The sequence below is a fragment of the Adiantum capillus-veneris genome, chromosome 12 (assembly GCF_014529385.1).
Source record: "Adiantum capillus-veneris isolate H3 chromosome 12, ASM1452938v2, whole genome shotgun sequence".
In the NCBI taxonomy this organism is placed as follows: Eukaryota; Viridiplantae; Streptophyta; class Polypodiopsida; order Polypodiales; family Pteridaceae; genus Adiantum; species Adiantum capillus-veneris.
The window spans coordinates 24,330,383-24,350,087 of NC_140942.1; positions in this window are offsets into that span (position 1 = coordinate 24,330,383).

The following is a 19,705-nucleotide window of genomic DNA, read 5'->3' on the forward strand; positions in this document are numbered from 1 at the left end:
TGTGTGTGTGAAATTTCCCCTGCCAAGCAAAAAATGCAAAGTCAATCCATAGGATTTGCTGGTGCATACCATTCCTAGCATGGCATGCGAGCTGAGCGAGAAGGATAAAACATGTGTGTGTGTGTGTGTGTGTGTGTGAAGGGAAGGGAGGGAAAGGTTTTCGAGACTGCTTGCACAAAAACATGCCTGCGATATGATACGAGCAAATCGCTGGGAAATTATTCTCTCACAAAGGTATGTCGATGATTGCATGAGGGGAAATCCAGTGTGTAGGTCACTTCATGGAGCAGCAAATAAAAGGCGCAACTGGTATTCTGCGAGGTGAAGCCAGTATGGCTGAAGAACAGTGTGCATCCCACAAGGCCTATCGAGCAAGCTAGAACTTGAAGGGTTGGGGTTGCCTAGAAACCATACCCTCTCCATGTACGAGTGGACACGGCTTGCGAAGATAAGACGAGTAGGAGATGGGCCGAGCTGGCAAAAGGAGGACCACATTGAAGTATGAGACAAAAGGCCAGAGGGATCCAAAATAACCCCACATCCTTAGTTGTCTATTTTTACCGAAGCTTGGTATTCATGCCTTGCTCGATACTTTGCTCATGTGCTACAAGTTCAATGATACATTCACTGCAAGTTAAGTGCATGTATGGTGAACCTATTTTTTCCTCTATTATACATGTTATCACATGGGGCACAACTACACCCACTTGGAATTACCAATCCATAAAAAATGTGACCCTTTGATTCTGTTTTGGACCTTGACTTCCAAAGTCAGTTTTAAGAAAAAATCTTTTTCGTCTTGCAATAGTCAGTGATTGTGAGAACACCTGGGGAGTATCCTAGTATGCACCCGATCATCGGAGGAGCTCATATGGAAAGTCCGGGTGGGTTAGTATGGATTGTATCTCGCGGTCGAGTAGGTAAAAAGCTACCTCCGAGACATGAGCACAAAAAAAGTACAAAGAGATAGACAAAGGGAATCTCCTTAATCTTGAGATAAGGCCAATTAATAAAAAAAGGTTAAATTGCCATGCAGTTCAGAAAATAATGAGCCTAGAAGATATTTATCTGTAGTGTGGGGCAAATTTTGAAGGATTTACCTGTTTAAATGTGTGTATGTGTGTGTGTGTGTGTGAGCCAGATAGCGAGAGCAAGATTACCAAAGAGGAAAGAGGTTAGCCAAGGGTTAGTCAAGGAATTGTCAACTAGATAAGTGTGTGTGTGTCTGTGTGTGTGTGTGGCCCTCCCCCATCCCAGAGGAGAGATCCACTTGGTGGAGGATGGTCCACCAAGTGGACCAATCCCCCACCGATTGTAGTACATGTTTCCTAAAAAATTCCATGTCGATAGCTCATTCACTTGTAATGTTTTACAAACGGTTTAGATGTGTGCATATCCATCAGTAGCGTGTTGAACATGGTGTAGATGTAACAATACCCAATTGTTGTATGATAAAAGGGGTCCTCCATGGAGGAGAGTATGGTTTAGATGCGTGAATACCCATCCATAATGTGTTGAGTAGGGTTTAAATGTAATAATACCCAATTGTTGTTTGATAAAAGGGGTCCTCCAAGGAGGAGAGTATGGTACTATGAAACCTACATACCTGTCATCTCACGCTTTTGGTTGATGTGTCACCTCAATTTTGTGAACTATGTCGTCATCGTGGTTCCTATACAATACTCCGATCCTGCAAGATAAAAACCATTTGAAATGCCACACCTACTCAAGGGTGGATAATGATTACAATATATGGATTATATGTAAGTTTGTAGGTACTTGATCAATTTAGGAGTTGAGAGCCCCAACCCATCCTTTTGGATTGGGTGGATCAAGATAGTAATAATATAAGTTGTATCAACTTGAATAATTAAGGAGCTAAAGAGCTCTAACCCATCCCATTGGATTAGGTGTTAATAATAGACATTAAGTGCTCCAATTTCTAGAAAATAATTATACAAGAGAGCCGCCAATCCAATTCTTAGGGTATGAATACCCATATCTTGAAAGAAACCGTTTGATTGAAGTCAGGATAAATTGGAGTAGCTAAATGATTATTTAATATATTATCTAATTTTGATTGCTAAGTATGGCACTAGTCCGACCAAAGACTAGTAGGGAAAAAAGAGTGTGTGTTTAAGTATGAAAAATCCCTTCATAATTGAACCATACTTAGAAAATTATATTAAATATTATATTAAATAACAATATTTTAAAACAAAATGTCATAAGACTCAATTAATATTTCATATACATCAATACAACATTCTGTATCTAATGGATAATACAGTTATTTAGATCATAAATTTGATATCTGATCATTATAAATTGATATCTTAATGTTGTATCTCTGTGTGTCCACCCTTTGGGATGAGCTTCCACTACATCTACATGGAGAAGGATCCAGCTGTTACCTACATCCATACAAAAACATTCAGTTAGAACTGGCTATGTTTGTGTGTTTTGCAAGTGTCGACACTGGATCCAGTTGTCATCCATGTCACACCTATAGACCTAGTTTACAGCTTACCCTTAGGATTGACTATTAAGTTAAGATTTCACGTAGGATAACCTTTGAATGTATATGCATGTTTACCCTAATAATCACCGAGCTCCTTCAAAAAAAACCACTAGTGTCTATTACCATATTTGATGCAAATACCTATGTATTTATGGGTTATCGATCAATGTAGAACAGCTGGCAAAAATTGGACAGCACCTCCTTTGTAATTTGAGTAATATTTCAAAAAACTCAGTTTATGCCATCTCCAAACGAGATCCTCCACAGGAGGTTTATGGCTTCAAGAACTAAAATATATCCCATGTATAAAAAACTAGCAGTATATCCCATGTTACTAACTCAAAAATATGGTAGCATCCTCAAAACATATTAGAGACTAACATCTTGTTTGTATCTCAAAAAGGATTACAAAAAACATATCCTGAATTCTTTATATGTTTATATGTAATGATAACCAATCCCAAGAATAACAAACACCTGTAATATCATAAACACCCTGTAAGACTGTCCATTTGCAAAGACAATTACTATCCCTTACCTTGGATAGTAGCTTAAAACATACGGTATTATCAAGGTCTTCTTTAATGATTAAGTCATCAGCTACATTATTCATGAAGTAGAAGCTTGTCAAAAAATAATGCAATGAATGAAATATCACTACCGTAAAATATACCCAATCTGAGCAGTCTCCTAAAATAATTTTCCGTCAATGTCTACTCCCATGTTATCCGGACCTATGTCATATTATTAGATAATCTTGCAAGTTCATAATTTATGAAAATTTGGCAGCATCTTCCTTGTATTTTGAATAAGGTTTAAAAAAATCTCCAAGAAACTATACCATCTCACCAAGAGACCCTCACAAGAGGATTAAGGTCCAAGTTACCTTACCATAATGATTATAAAAGTCCAAGTTATCTTACCATATAAAGCTCCCAAGTTACCTTACCATACGAAGTAGAAGACTTCAATGTTTTTTTCTCATTCTTCATACAGAGCCACCAGACAGTGTATCATAACGATCTCAAAAAAAGCTTTAAACGACTTCCTAATCAGTATATGCCATCTCTTGCAAGACCCTCCACGGGAGGTTTTAAGGCGTTCCAACCAAATGCTAAAGTATATATACCTGCAGATGTTATGAATGTAGATCATGTTCTTCCAGTCAATTCATTCTAATATTAAAAAATGCATATATAGGTTTAGGAAATAAACACCAAATGAACATATAATTTTGAATACATGAGAACTAGCACAGCCTGTTCTAAGTCCGTACATGTGCACCTACCTGATGCACATTTTGGTTTGAGAATCAGAGTCGGATATAGTAGACTGCTTTCTTCAAAATCAGGTTGTGATGGCATCATGTTCCTTGTGTGCTTCCATCAGCTTCCATATGCATTCTTGATTTGTTTACTAAGACGATGTGATTACTCCAATTGCTACCTTTGTGAGAGTCACAAAGTGCATGTACTCGTTTGTGTGCGAATGTGTATCGCAAGCCATGAAGGAACAGATTGAGAATCGACATGTATTATGACCTGAGGAAGCATCGATACCTGACTGTGCAATGCCATGATAAGTTTACCTTGCAAGCAAGTCAATTTCATGCCAAGAGAAACATCCGCAATTCTGAGATCATTCCAAGAGGCACAACAACAAAGGTGTGGTATCACCTATGGGTGCAAGATAAGGGAGACAAAAAATGTGCATATGTGACATCCTATATTTACGGTATTTATGCATGTGTGTGTGTGTGTGAGCTCATGTGTGTGTGAAATTTCCCCTGCAAAGCGAAAAATCCAAAGTCAATCCATAGGATTGCCTGGTGCATACCATTCCTAGCATGGCATGCGAGCTGAGCGAGAAGGATAGAACATGTGTGTGTGTGTGTGTGTGTGTGTGTGTGTGTGTGTGTGTGTGTGTGTGTGTGTGTGTGTATGTGTGTGTGAAGGGAAGGGAGGGAAAGGTTTTCAAAACTGCTTGCACAGAAACATACCTACGATCTGATACGAGCGAATCGCTAGGAAATTATTCTCTCACAAAGGTATGCCGATGATTGCATGAGGGGAAATCCAGTGTGTAGGTCGCTCCATGGAGCAGCAAATGCAAGGCTTAGCTAGTATTCTGTGAGGTGAAGCCAATATGGATGAAGAACAGTGTGCATCCCACAAGGCCTATCGAACAAGCTAAAACTTGAAGGGTTGGGGTTGCATAGAAACCATACCCTCGCCATGTGCGAGTGGACACAGTTGGCAAAGATAAGACGAGCAGGAGATGGGCCGAGCTGGCAAAAGCAGGACCACATTGAAGTATGCGACAAAAGGCCAGAGGGATCCAAATAACCCCACATCCTTAGCTGTCTATTTTTACCGAAGCTTGGTATTCATGCCTTGCTCAATACTTTGCTCATGTGCTACAAGTTCAATGATACATCCACTGCAAGTTAAGTGCATGTATGGTGAACCTATATTTTCCTCTATTATACATGTTATCACATGGGGCACAACTACACCCACTTGGAATTGCCAATCCATCAAAAATGTGACCTTTGATTCTGTTTTGGACCTTGACTTCCAAAGTCAGTTTTAAGAGAAAAGCTTTTTCGTCTTGCAATAGTCAGAGATTGTGAGAACACCTGGGGAGTATCCTAGTATGCACCCGATCATCGGAGGAGCTCATATGGAAAGTCCAGGTGGGTTAGTATGGATTGTATCTCACGATCGAGTAGGTAAAAAGTTACCTCCGAGACATGAGCACAAAAAAAGTACAGAGAGATAGACAAAGGGAATCTCCTTAATCTTGAGATAAGGCCAATTAATAAAAAAAGGTTATATTGCCATGCAGTTGAGCAAATAATCAGCCTAGAAGATATTTATATGTAGTGTGGGGCAAATTTTGAAGGATTTACCTGTTTAAATGTGTGTATGTGTGTGTGTGTGTGTGAACCAGATAGCGAGAGCGAGATTACCAAAGAGGAAAGAGGTTAGCCAAGGGTTAGTCAAGGAATTGTCAACTAGATAAGTGTGTGTGTGTGTGTATGTGAGTGAGAGAGAGAGAGAGAGAGAGAGAGAGAGAGAGAGTTGTATTATTTCTTGTTGATGAAGTTACCCACATAAATATTTAGCTAGGTTGATGAAGAAGTTGCATGGCCCCACGGAATGCATGCAGACATGTGCTCAATGTGCTACTTCTCCACCACTAGCCCTACCCGGGGACAATAATTTTGCTAGCTTTTAATTTTGAGCTTTTGGCATAAATTTAGAGTTTTTTATTTGTGTACGCAAATAGGCTTATGGTGCATGAGAATACTGCCAAATGTTAAACTTTTTGGCATATTTTTATAGCTATGTGTATAAGAGTTTGTATTAAAACTCTATGTTGTGTGCAAAGTTATATTCAACAAGAACAATTTTTGGATTCTCTAAACTAATATATAACACATAGATTAATTTAACATTATGTATACCAATTCTATCCCACAAAACCAATTGTTTACATACTTGTTCTCTACACCCACAATACACTCAAAGGAAAACCTTCCTAGCTCACAATTTCCAACTTCGACACATGAACCCACAAGGAGAAACCAAGCTCTATCAAAAAACCAAAATGATCAACCATGGAAGAATTGTGTTGTCAATAGACATTAATAAGCTTTCATCCATTAGGCTTGAGTGACTTGCATTCTCTGAGCATAATGACAAATATGACTATATTTGGGGAGATGCTTTTCTATGTCTTCACCTATAACATGATTCCAAATAATTCTTTTTCAGCCCTTGCCAACATATCCTTCTATAATACAATCCTATATATTTCATTTAGAAAGAAACCCTTTCTTTTTACAAATTTACATCAAAAGTTTGAGTAGTGCTGACCCAGCAAAAAACAATCGACATTTTTTTGGCTTTTCCCTTGTTGGGTATATTTTGCCCTTTCACACTCCCAGAGATGTAATCCATATAGGGCATTATTTAAGAACTTTTTTTCATTTTTGAAGGATACTACACTTGACATTAGATAATTAATATTCATGTGATCTCTCTCTTTTTTTCATTTTTGAAGGATACTACACTTGACACTCCCTTTTGATCTCTCTCTTAGCGAGTGTAGGAGCATGCTGGGGGCGGGCTACCATTACACCAATCCCCCCTCCCTGTTGTAGGTAAAGTAAAATGGATTTAGGAATTCATTCTCTCTCTCTCTCTCTCTCTCTCTCTCTCTCTCTCTCTTGCACACAAACACAAAAAGAACTACCTATGAGTCTTAAACTTCAGATGTGTTGTTCATGAAATAGCTAAGGGTGTGTGTGTGTGTGTGTGTGTGTGTAAGAGAGAGAGAGAGAGACAGAGAGAGAGTAGTGGTGAAGGAGGAGGAGATTGGGATAAACTATCTACCACACTATTGGGAGAAATATAGAGACATTATTGCATTTTTTGCATCTTTATTCACACCGACACAACTTTGTAATGCCATATCAAAACAATCCAAAATAGACCTCGAAGATCTATTCGATGAGTCTTGAGCTGGATATAAATTATCAAAGAGGGATCATCTCTCCCTATAATAACTAGAGGTAGCCTTCATAGTGTCCTTAACATAGAGAGGTGGAGGACATAGATGGAAGGATTGTAGGCAGTGAGGCGGTCTGGGGCGGGCAACAAGAAGAGTGGCCTCTAAGAACCATTTTAGGCTCCCGTGCTGCTTAATTGGGTTGGGGTTGGAAAAAACAACAAACACACACACACACAAACCCGCAACCTAACCCTACACAAATTTGGGGCACCACCTAGTTTTGGATGTGAACTAGGACGCATAAAGAGAGAGAGAGAGAGAGAGAGAGAGAGAGAGAGAGAGAGAGAGAGAGAGAGAGTTCTTGGGCTGCTTTGAAATGTATCGGCAATGATCAAGCAAACACAATTATATATGTAAGAAAGAGAGAGAAAGGGGAGGGGGTGCTTGTTGCATTAATATCTTCTTACAAATCTGTCATGACCAATCAAAGGGAGATTAGTATTTTTTCAACATAGCTTGAGTAAATAACACCACAACACATCACAAGAAAAGCCACCTCAATCATTGTCTTAAGGCCAGGGGAGTCCTCTCCACCCTGTCGCCCTCTTACAATATGTGGGATTTATGGCTAATTGATGACAACACCTAGAGACAAGCTATCAAGAAATGTAAAACACCAAGACACTTACACATCATTGTTGTCCATTGCTTCACGTTGGAAGAGAGACAAAGTATCCAAGCTTAGTCCAAATCCACCCTCCTTGATTTAGAAAATGTTGGGCTTACACTAGTAGGAGAAATGATAGATTTCCTACTCTCAATTGAATGATCACTCTCTCTTACAATGGCATAGAGTTCCCTTGCTAATCACCCCTAATACAACACATGCATATGCATAAGACAATGAGCTTCCACTTAAGAGCTTCTTCTAGAGAGGTTGAGCTTGGCTTCTCAAGCTATAGCATAGTGCTCTTGCTTATGGCTCCCCCTTTTTGTGCTAGCTACACCCTCCTTTTATAGAAATTTTGAAGGCTAGGGTTACTCCTCTAACCATGGTTGGTAGTATTTTTATTGATTTACAAATGGAATTGGATATTTACAATGGGAGTATCCATATAGGATACAAATAAGGAAGAAAAAAATCTTAATAGGTAAGAAAATATGGATATTTACAATGGGAGTATCCTTATTTGTATCCATATAGGATACAAATAAGGAAGAAAAAACTCTTAATAGGTAAGAAAATATGGATTTCTTAAAATGTTGATGCACCAACTGTCTTGAGTAGGGTCAATTTTGACGCTTGTTGACGGTCCACTAGCTTTGAAGGTACGTTTTTTCTCCACTCTTGACCTTTCTTGGAAGCCAAGGTAAGTGAACATGAGTAATCAATCACCATGATGCTGTCTTGTAAGAGAAGAGGCTGAATTTTGTGGTTTTTTTTATAGATATGGGTAATATGGATGAGGAAAAATGAGACTAGGTGGTCAATTTTGGAATGGAAGTGTGTGTAGGAGACATGAGTTCACCATGGTTTCTCTTATTCTTCAAGGTTGAGAAGAAGGTGAGTAGGTTACAGAGAGGAGTGGTGAGAGAGGTAGGGATGATGAGTGGAGAAGTGTGTGTGAAAGAGGAAAATGATAAAGTGGAAGAGGGAGTGTGGTTGCATAGCATATGCAAACTGGGGTCCACCAATAAAATCATAGCTCATAGCTCGTAGCTCAAAAAAATATGAAAAAATTTGAGGTAAAAGTTCAGCCCACGAGCTACAACTTTTGTTCGTATCACCTTTTCAAATTTCGGGAGCATGTGATCTTTAAAAATTCAGCAAAACAGACTGTTTTTTCCACTGTACAAAGTCCTTGTGAGGTCCTTCTTTGGAAGATTCTTTTAAATACCTCCAAGAGTGAGCCCCCCATGGTGCATGCATGCATTCCACATACCATTGACCTTATTTGGTAGGTCTATAATTGAAGATATTGTTGAGATCATGATATAAGTGAATAGTACAACTAAGAAAATCAAATATTGAGGGGTCTAAAAAAATATGTACATGTCAAATATAAATAATATATGTGGAAAAAATATATAGGGGTCAAAATAAATCTCTCTCATTATGTGGTCTAATTTATGAGAGTAATAGAGAATAGATGTAGGAAGGAAAAAATCACAATAGTGAAAAAATATACACATAAATAGAACTAGTTTTTTTTTTTTAATGTTGGGATGGAGTTACACCAAAAATAAGAGAAGCTTGCATGAAATTATTTTTATATGGAATAAGAGAGTACGCAAAATGGTAAGAAAAAATACGGTAATGGTGAGTCAATGTACATAGCATAAATAGCACACCATAGGTAGAAATATTTAAATAAATACCAAAATAATTATGAAAAATCCTTTTATTTAGGCTCTATATACAATGAAATATTTACACACAAATGGGCCATAAGATACTTATATTTTTTATATTTTTGGCTCAACTAGACCAGTGACTAGCTAATTAAGGGTTTTTAAGAAGATATGGGAAAAGTCCTTTAACTCACACACACCTATATACAGTGAAATGGTAGGGATAGCCACAGTGTTTGGATGATTTTGGTAGGGTGGGTTAACTCACTATCGCAATTATGGAGAGCCGAAAAACGGCTATCAGCAGCATCTAGGACGAGTTAGGTTCTAGCAAGTGCCAAACAAAAAGATGGTGTGCTACATTCTTTTTTGGGAAAGGGTAACAAGGAAATCGTTCTTGACATGGTGACTAATGGGAAACTAGCTGGAAAAAGCAGCTACATAATGATTTGGGGGTCTCCTCCACCACTTCTAGCCATGGATGCATGGTGCTCTACATTAGTGCTTTATTGATATTCAATAAAAGCAGTGCCTTTGCTAGCAAAACAACCCTCACTAGCATATTCGTACTAATATCACATGGCTACTTCCACGAGTAGGGTGTATCAGCTTGATTTCATGAAAAAAATCCAGCATTAGTATAGAAGATTCCCTCTTCATTTGATATTTCGAAGCAGGGTTGACAGATGATGTCACAGGCTACAACAAGGGAGGCGATAGACGTGTGGTAATGGTACGATGCTGGGAAGGAGGGAAGCATACGCAAAATACTACAGCTTCACGCACGAGGAAGGTGGCTATCCTAACTTTGTTTTCTTTTATTATACATATTGTAAGTAGAGACAAATGCATGTTCTTGCTTGCATGGTTATCAAAAGTTTGAAGTTCAAGTTGCTTTAGCATTGACTTTGCGCTCTTCGCTTGTTTCTTTAGGATGGACTTTGCCCCCTTTGCTTTTAAGAGGCTAAAAGAGCCATCACCGAGCTTGCCAAGAGCAATCGGAATAGAATAAAATCAGTTTATGAACCAATAGATGATGTCGATTTTAAGATAGAAAATAGGAGGGGAGTGGAAAAACATCCTACTAATAAAACCTAAACACCTTTAATTGAAGTCTTTAAACAAGTGAAACTCTCTATTTTAAGATAGAAAATAGGAGGGGATATGAAAAACATCCTACTCATAAAACCTAAACACCTTTAATTGAAGTCTTTAAACAAGTGAAACTCTTTATTCTCCCCCAAAGTCACGTACAAGGCAAGCTTCTTTAAGCACTCTCTCTCAGTTTCAGCGCTCTCTCTCTCTCTCTCTCTCTCTCTCTCTCTCTCTCTCTCTCTCTCTCTTGCAAAGGTGTTTCGCATGGCCATCTCTTTGTACTTTAAGAAGCCGCGTATGACAACCATAAGCCAGCCATACCGACGGGAATGCAAACTCCAATGGTGCCAAGGGTAGAGATTACAAAAAATTGGTAACTATATTAAACTTAAGTTTTAAATCTTATAGAATTACTTTACCATGCCAACTTGATAACCAAATGTTGCTTTATACCTTCAATGAATAGTAGTAGCAATCCGTCCTTGCTATGGTACCTCTCATGTTTGGCATCTCTCTCTCTCTCTCTCTCTCTCTCTCTCTCTCTCTCTCTCTCATGAAAATACACACACCTGCCACTTTTCAAGCATCAAAATGCACTCTCCCTCGCATGCATTAGACCTTAGCACCTTGTTCCTCTTTCTCTCTCTCTCTTCTGAATTTGGCTAAGATCCTCTCCAAGGAGGGGGGGCTTATATGTGAAAGCCAGAAGGTCCTTTTCCAGGGAGATTCTCTTCTCTCTCTCTCTCTCTCTCTCTCTCTCTCTCTCTCTCGTATTGGGAGAACACAACCTTACGCTATTTCCAGATGCATGGGGCCAAACCAAGGATGTGATCACTTCTAGAACCCAAATTAGGATCTCCTTCAAGTCAAAATGCATGCGAGCAGGGTCAAAATTGCCACCTGAACGTGTGTCTAAAACTGAAGAGGAGTGAATTGAAAGGCATGGGGGAATGCCATTCTCAATGTTTAATAGGGAAATGAAGGGCAAAAAAATTGAAATGGCGACGGTGTTATTTGTGCTTGCAATCCACAACGCGCTCGCCTCTCTCTCTCTCTCTCTCTCTCCCCCGTATAGAGGCTTGTTGCAGCCTCCCTCGAGTGGAGAGGGAGAGTCGCAGGGACGTTGAGGTGGGAATTATGCGTAGCCTAGCTGCAGGCCAGGGTCGTAGAGTAGGTCGTGGATGCCGATAATGAGGAGGGTCGCCCTCTTGACGCGTCTGCACGTAGATTCAAACCGTGACAATCTTCTCAATCCTATTGTGATGCAATATAGTTGCATGCCAGCAAACCTAAATAGCGGCACCATGCATGCGCATATGAGTAGCCATGAGCACAATGCTCATCCACACGCGCATGGACGATAAGTCAGCTCATGCTATGAAAGTCGCTTTATACGAGCAATTACAAGACAAGCAGGCAATGTGCAGCTCGTTCAACCCGCAATAGACGGTGAGGGCAGCAGCCAGCTTAGCCTTCATTCGGCTGGAACTTCACAAAATCAGTTGAGAGGGCAGCAAAAAGGAAATTTTTTCTTGGATTTTGCAAGCCATGTTGGCAAAGGATGCAATTTGTCTAGCGTGGATAGACGGCATGCTCATTGACTTTTTTTAATCAAATAAAAGCAATCCATTTTTGCAAATCATTACATTTTTTCTCACGCGTAGGGGTTGTGAGGGCGAGGAAGAGGAGATGGAGGGGGAGAAGACTAGCTTGCTATCATTTGGATTGACGAGTAAATGACGACTAACAAGCATATAACAAAAGAAACCATCATTTGTTTGCTCTCATTGTCGATGACACCTTTGAATAACAAATATTATCCTCCCCCTCCATCTCCTCTTTCTCGCTTGCACAACCCCTGCACGTGAGCACACAGTCCGTCCGTGCGCCTGCACGTGAGCATGCAGTCCATCCGTGTGCGCAAGGACGAACTGCGTGCTCACGTGCAGGGGTTGTGCAAGCACACATAGTCCATCTGTGCACACACGGACGGACTACGTGCTCACGTGCAAGGATTGTGAAAGCGGGGAAGAGGAGATGGAGCAAATGGAGGGCGAAATGGTAACCGACCTTTGGGCGGAGAGCTTTGTAGGCGGAGATGAGAAAATGGAGTACTAGAAAAAAAGAGGCTTTGACGTCAACTTGGTATTGCTATGCAAACACGATTAGAAAGCAATTTTGGAAAAAAAATGCACATATTAAAGTTGCCTTTAATTTTCAAGATACTCTCATTTTGTGGTCGTTGGAGGCCACTCACACTACAACACGGCACGCAGAAATCGATGCAAATATCGATGAAAAAAAGTTAGTTTTAAAACTAAAAAGCGTTGAAATAGGCCTTAAAAGAGACACCGGTATTGTAACGTCGGTATAAGCACCGGTATATTAAGCGTCGAAATAAACCATGAAATGAGCGTCGGAATACACAATGAAATAACCGCCGGTAATACTCTACTCTCTGCCCAAAGGAAGAGTGCACAAGCAACCACACTCCACCTACAAGCTAACGTTGAAGTGCGAGTTTATGGCAATTAGCAAAATTGTAATAAAAACATAACCACAAAATCAAAATCTTGATCATGGAATAATGGCATAAAGATTTATAACCATAATTAAAACATGAGTCGAAAACTACAAAACCATAAACATAACATGTTTGCCATACCATAACCATTACCATAACTTGCTTGTCATACCATAACCATAACAACCATACCATCATTGCAAAACCATAACCATAACCATAACCATCACCATCAAATGATTGCCATACCATCATAGCAAAACCATAACCTTAACTTGACTGCCAAATCTTAACCATAACATATGTGCCATACCATAAACATAAGAAAATACAAAACTATACATATGCAAACAATCACTGAGTGAGAAGACCCTCATGGTAATACCTCCCAGTCAACGTCCTCTGCCTTCTCCTGCAGCTAGGTCAAAAGGGCCACAAGTCCATGCTTGTACCCATACTTCTCCTCTCGACGTGTCGGAAGACGCTTCATGGCAACTTCTGCAAAATTATGGTTTAATCATTAGATAAATCTTCAAATAACATAAATATTTTCCATAATTTAAAGTATACATATAATACTTACAAAATCATGTTGAAGAATATCGTAGCCTCCACTCCCAAGATGCGACGCTCCAGCAGACTCCAAATGTGCTCTGGTTGCATCTCTCTGCTGTGCTGAAATCTCTGAGGATTGTCTTGTGTCTCTCGTGCAATCCCCGCCCACTCCTCTGCATCCAACCATGCCGGCTTGGGATTGGCATCATTGTACATGTCTCTTGCCTTTGACCGACAGTGTGACATTGTGAACTTTTGCCACGCTCAAAATCCAAGGGTTCAAGACTGGATCATACTCTTCTACCGGCATGTACTCTCTATGAATGGCCTCAACGATGTAATTCTTTCTTTCAACATCAAGGTTATCCCAAACCTCCATCAGCAAGTGACCGAATTGAGTCGTACAAAGCTGTTGAATCCTTTGTTGCATGGTCTTTTCGACCCCATCCGCCACAACATCCCCATCCCTGCTCTTGTACACCTTGCTAGGATCATGCTTGTGTGATCCCCAAGGTGTACGTGGTGTGCCAATCGGTGAACTATCTACTGAAGAGAGTGGTGGACGCTCTCTCGGTGGTGTAGACACATCGATAGAACCGCTATCGCAGCAACCATCACCTCCAGAATGACGCCTACCTTGTCTTGAGGATGAACCACCCATCGATGTAGGGGACACACGAGTCCTAGGCGTAGGGGGCAAACTAGACTGAGGTGTGGGTTCGCTCGGTGTAGGGACCACACTAGTCTCGGGCGTAGGGTTGACCATAGTAGGTCTAGAGGGACCTGCTGCCCAAAGGTACTGTGCCATCCCGATCTGCTCTGGTGTGAGCTGAGACAAAAACGTGCCCATCTGCTCGGGTGACATGCCAACCGGAGTGACAGAAAAACTAAAACTAGGAGAGTATGGCTCATCTTCATCGGCCATGGCTAATTATACACAAACAACACCCACAAAATACATTAGTTTACAAAAGAAATGCTTAATCAATATAAATAACAAATCAATAAAGCTACTACAAAAATGAATGAATCTAAAGTGTGTTGTAGACTAATAAAAAGAGTTTTACAAAAGAGTTCCTAGCAAAAATCATTAGTTAATCTCTCATCCTCTACGAGATCTGATGCACCAAAGATGTCTATCTCAATCTGTACTTCTGCATCTTCGTCATCAAACTCTAGTTCTTTGTCTCTCTCCGCACCAGCTTCAGTATTTGACACCTCATATCTAGGTTCAGATAATTGCTCCCTGCTGACATCCACCTCAAAATCTAAACTTAAAGTTTCTGTCGGTCTTGCACTTTGTTCATGAATCACCTCTTTGACCTCAACGTCCAATCCTTCATACACTTGCTTGCTACATGGAGCAACTTGAACGGCATAGAGCCAGCAGGGTTTAGTCGGATCATTCTCATCATTTTCTATCCATAGTGGATCATGTATGAACACAACTTGTTCACAATGTTGCGGAAGTACGAATGTATCCTGCACATCTGTCTACACCCGCCTAGAGTTCACTTGAATCAATCCACTCTTGTCTTTACGCACAGTTGCATTAGGGCCGCTAGTAGTAACTTTGAACCACTTGACATCAAAGATAAACATATCAAAATTTTTAAAGCTAATCTTCAAGAAGTCTTGGATGTAGCGAAAGTATTCAAGCTGGCTAGTCTCTGTATTCTCATCCCTAGCACAACTCCTACTTTGTTGGACGAAGCTTGCCCTAACACCATTGTCAAAAGTTACCCTTTGTTCGTCGATCCATTGCACTCTGAAGTGTTTTCCATGCGACCACAAAGCTCCATATTTGTGATACTACCACCACAAAATTGAAACATACTAAAAGCTATTAAAGAAATGTAATCATGTGGAGCTCAAAAAGGAAGTTGTGAAATATACATGCCAATCGCAACCCCTTGACATCTCCTCTTCCTCTTCATTAATCAACACTCCATTCCTCTTCGCCTCTGGGATTGTCACATCTAACCACCACCCAGTTGGAAAGTCGGGCAATTTTTGAACATGATCTAGAAAAGGAAGGTTTCTAGTGGTACGGTTGCGCATGAATTGAAGGCAATCTGTCAAGCATTGTTGCTTTTCCCTTCATACCTCTCTAGCCACTTTTGCATGATGTCTGAGTTGAGAAGGCAAATCTCATAACCTTTTTTGGCATTGTGATGTCCATCTTCCTAACGATGCCTTGTCCCTGTGGCTCGTCCCTTGTCACCTTGACGTTGACCTCAGTAGTCCACATTCGGGGCATTTTTGGATCAATTGAGACCAAAAATTCACTGATGAAGACAAGAGACTCTTGTACAAGCCATCCTTCGGCCATGGTACCCTCAGGGCAAGCCCTTTGATGAAAAAACCCCTTCCTTTAAAGTCATCATAAATCCCTCCAAGAAGAACATCCACCTGCTATGGACCACCCCAGCAACTGCAACTTCATCGACCACATGCACAAGTACATGCATTTGGATGGTAAAAATGTTTGTTGGAAAGTACTTCTCCACCATGCACACTGCTTCAATAGCATTTAAGTGTGCTGCACGGATGATGTCTTCTCTTATCTCTTTTGAACTCATTAGGAAATTTCAAAGGTCATTTGGAGGGCCATATGAAGAGAGAGAATAATAGAGCGCGTCCAATGAGCACGAAGGCTACGTTACGTAGGAAAGTACGTGGAAAGACTCAAAAATTAGGAAAATAGCATAAAACTTTCACGAATCTAGGATTGTAGCATCGTAATTTCCTTCCTTTTACCGAGCTTTTAGGTGCTTGCATGTGGTCCCACTTCTGATATTCTCTTATGGTCATTAACGTACTGGAGGGTGACCATTAAGCCCGCACAAGATATTGGAATTCTAAAACAATTTCCCTCCATTAGAATGCTTTCAAAGTGAATCTCCCTCCACTAAAGCTTTTCTCTAAGAGCTATGGCTTCCACGTCTTCTCGCCCAAGAGGCTCCAGGTGTTTACTGTCTCTCACACCAACAACCAACAACTTCACTTTGCCTAGAAGGCCAAGTAGTAGCATATCCTCAATTACAATATCAACTTCAATAACTGCAGAGAACCAATGGGTTGGACAAAGGATAAACAAAGGTTCATGGGTCCTCATGCAACCAAGAAGACCCAAGAGGTCTAGTGGTATCAACGTTTACCGCTCGGCATGGAAGGCCAGAGTGTTGGATTTCAAAGTTGAAATCGGCAAAAGATCTGTAAAGGAAGTTCTTGTTCAGCATGTGTTTACCCATCCAGAGGTGATAGCAAACGGTGGAAATGTATCAGATATACATCAGCCACGTTGCAATTGTAAGTACTCTTGACATGTGAACTTACTGATACTCTCATTATAACTTTTCTTATATATTTTGCAATGTTTCTCCCGCTTGTTATGAGCAATGTCTCTATTCTTCACAGCTCAATTACATTAGATTTGTCATTTGTACTTATTGATACTCTTAGTTTAACTCTTCTTATATATATTGCAGATGTTTATCCCTCTTCTTATGAGCAATGGGAGCCTGTGGAGTGCATAATAGGCCTCTTCCATGTTGTTCATGCCCACATTGGTTCTCTATAGTATTCAGGGAGGAGCAGCAAAAGACTGGCTGATGAGGGAATATTTTTTTATGACCACTTCTACCAACTCAGCTCAGGGAATAAGAATGGCATGTTGGTGAAAGTGCCTCTACCAACCGATTGGAACACTGTGGACTGGCCAGTTCCCGAGGAAACAATGGTGGAGGCAATGCAGAGTAAGCTCTACAAGGATATACAAAGGTCTCTACGTAGCTCTATTCCCACCAAACTGGTTAGAATTGCAAAATTATGTCCTGTTGCACTCTTCATAGAGCTGTTTCATAGCTACAACATCCGTGTTACGAAAACTATGTTCATGTGCAAGTCATTTCAGCAGTCATCCTGTGACAAACTTCTTGACAGAGGATGGTATGCAAAGGAAGAGATTGGTTTACGGTGCGAGGTCGCGCTTGATACTCTAGTTGTCAAGTACATGATTGCAAGCCAATCACTGTTACTCTCGTTTTGGTATATGCGATCACAAATGCTCAACGGTAAGTACATTCCTATGGACCAGGTTTCTGCAGGTTTGGAAGATAATCCTGCTGTGGATGTGGAAGTGATTGATAAAGAGCATGGCCTACTGTTGGTGGTTACAATAAGGGAGCTATGCAGTCTTCAGCATTTGCGGCATGACATAATTGAAGAGTCAATGGACAAGGACCTATCAGATTTTTCCTTTTTCCTAGCTGGCCGTAAGGTGATGCGGCGAAGGGAAAAAGATATTTTGTGCAAAGAGTTGGATGGTCGGGTTGAAGTAGTGTCAATGTAACAGATATTCTTGTGAACCCAAGTGTATACAAATGACTTTCAATACATGAAGTTTATTGAGCTCATTTTTCAATTGTGCCCTGTGAAAAAGTGTGCTTGAAATACATTTCTTTACCATGTCAAATCTCTCTCTTTCTCTCTCTCTCTCTCTCTCTCTCTCTCTCTCTCTCTCTCAATGTTAGACAAGACAAAGACATGATAGAAGAGTCATCTTAATTCATTAGAAAGTACAAACTCGTCCGTGAACAATGGACTGAGATACAATTTTTGTAAGTATGGAATCAGAATGTCTTCAAGGTAAAAATCGAAGGAATGCCCCTCGAAAGAAGGTGGTGAGATAGTTGTTCCCGGCGGATTTAGTTCTCCCTTTTCAGGAGTATCATCAATCAGTAGTGTATTAGTTGCATCAAAGGGTACACCGATTTGGCTAAACGGTTTGTACAAAAGAGGTAAGTGTGGTTTTTTAGGGTGGTAGTGGCCCTCAACGGTAACGCATTTTCTTTGATCATACAAAAAGGCAAAATCTGACGTGTGAGCGTGGCATACACTGCAAAGTATTGTAACTAGTGGCGACAAGTTTTGCCTTTGCATTGAAGACCATATGGCAACTCTGAAGCGCGGAAGAAGAAACTGAATAAATTCCTTGGTTCCTGGACGAACCACGACTCGACAAGTTCCCATCCAAAACGTTTGCAAATCCTCAAAGGGTTCTGTGTCACCGAGAGGCACCCGCATCAGCAGCAATCCATTGACGTCCAAGATAATCAACCTCTGTAAAAGTTGACAAGTACATATAAGTAGTTAGAAGGTGAACATATTTTTCCATACTTGAATAGACATTACCGGAACAACCGTATCTACAGGTAGCAAGGGTCCATACTGGGTCTCTGTAGTGTTCATGTCATTGTTGCTCTCCTCTGCTTTATCTTCATAGTCATCATTCACATCTTCATCAGGGGTCTCCCCCATGGCTCTTTCTGCCTCATTCAAGGTTTCCTCCAAGGTCTTTTCCTCTCCCTCGGTTGACCGACTTGCCTCATACATCCTTGCCTGATCCATATCATTTTGCTCATCCTTGAGCCTGCTTTCCTCATCCATATCCTTTTGCTCATCTATAGGCCTGCTTTCCTCATCTTGCGTTTCAGCCAAAGGCTCTTTTGGCTCCTCCACTGGCTGACTTGGCTCTTTCATTGTCTCCTCTGGTTGTACACTAGCACCTTCCATATGCTCATTTGACCTTTCCTCATCCTCGGCTCTTTCATCTTCTGCTGATATGACCCCCTCGGCCCATTGTGATTCCACTGTATCGGATGCAGGGGTTTGTCGTGGTGGAACATCATGTTTTGTTAGATCAATAGTGCGGTCATCCAAGCCGCTATCTTCAAGCTCTCTGGGGCTAGACATAGTAAGCAGGTGTTGTATTAAACTTACCCGGTATCTTTGCAAATAATCATATGTGTAGTTTTTTAAAGCACTCTGCAAAATTGAAAGACCACATGGTGAGAATTCTTTTATAGACTAAACCAAAACTAATTGAATGCATTGCGAAATGGGTACCTTAGTCATGAAAGGTTTTAATGCAAAGTAGCTTTGCAGGACATATTCTGCATGGAGAAGACATCTCCAGCCGCAAGAATTTCCATCGGTTTGATTTGGGACAGGTACATCTTTGATTGGGCCCTTGTATAGTTCATACCTTCCACATAGCTTGCCATAGGCAAGCAACAACCTCTTTATACAACTGCACAAAGCAATGTCAAGATGTTAGCATGAGGCTTCAAATTTAC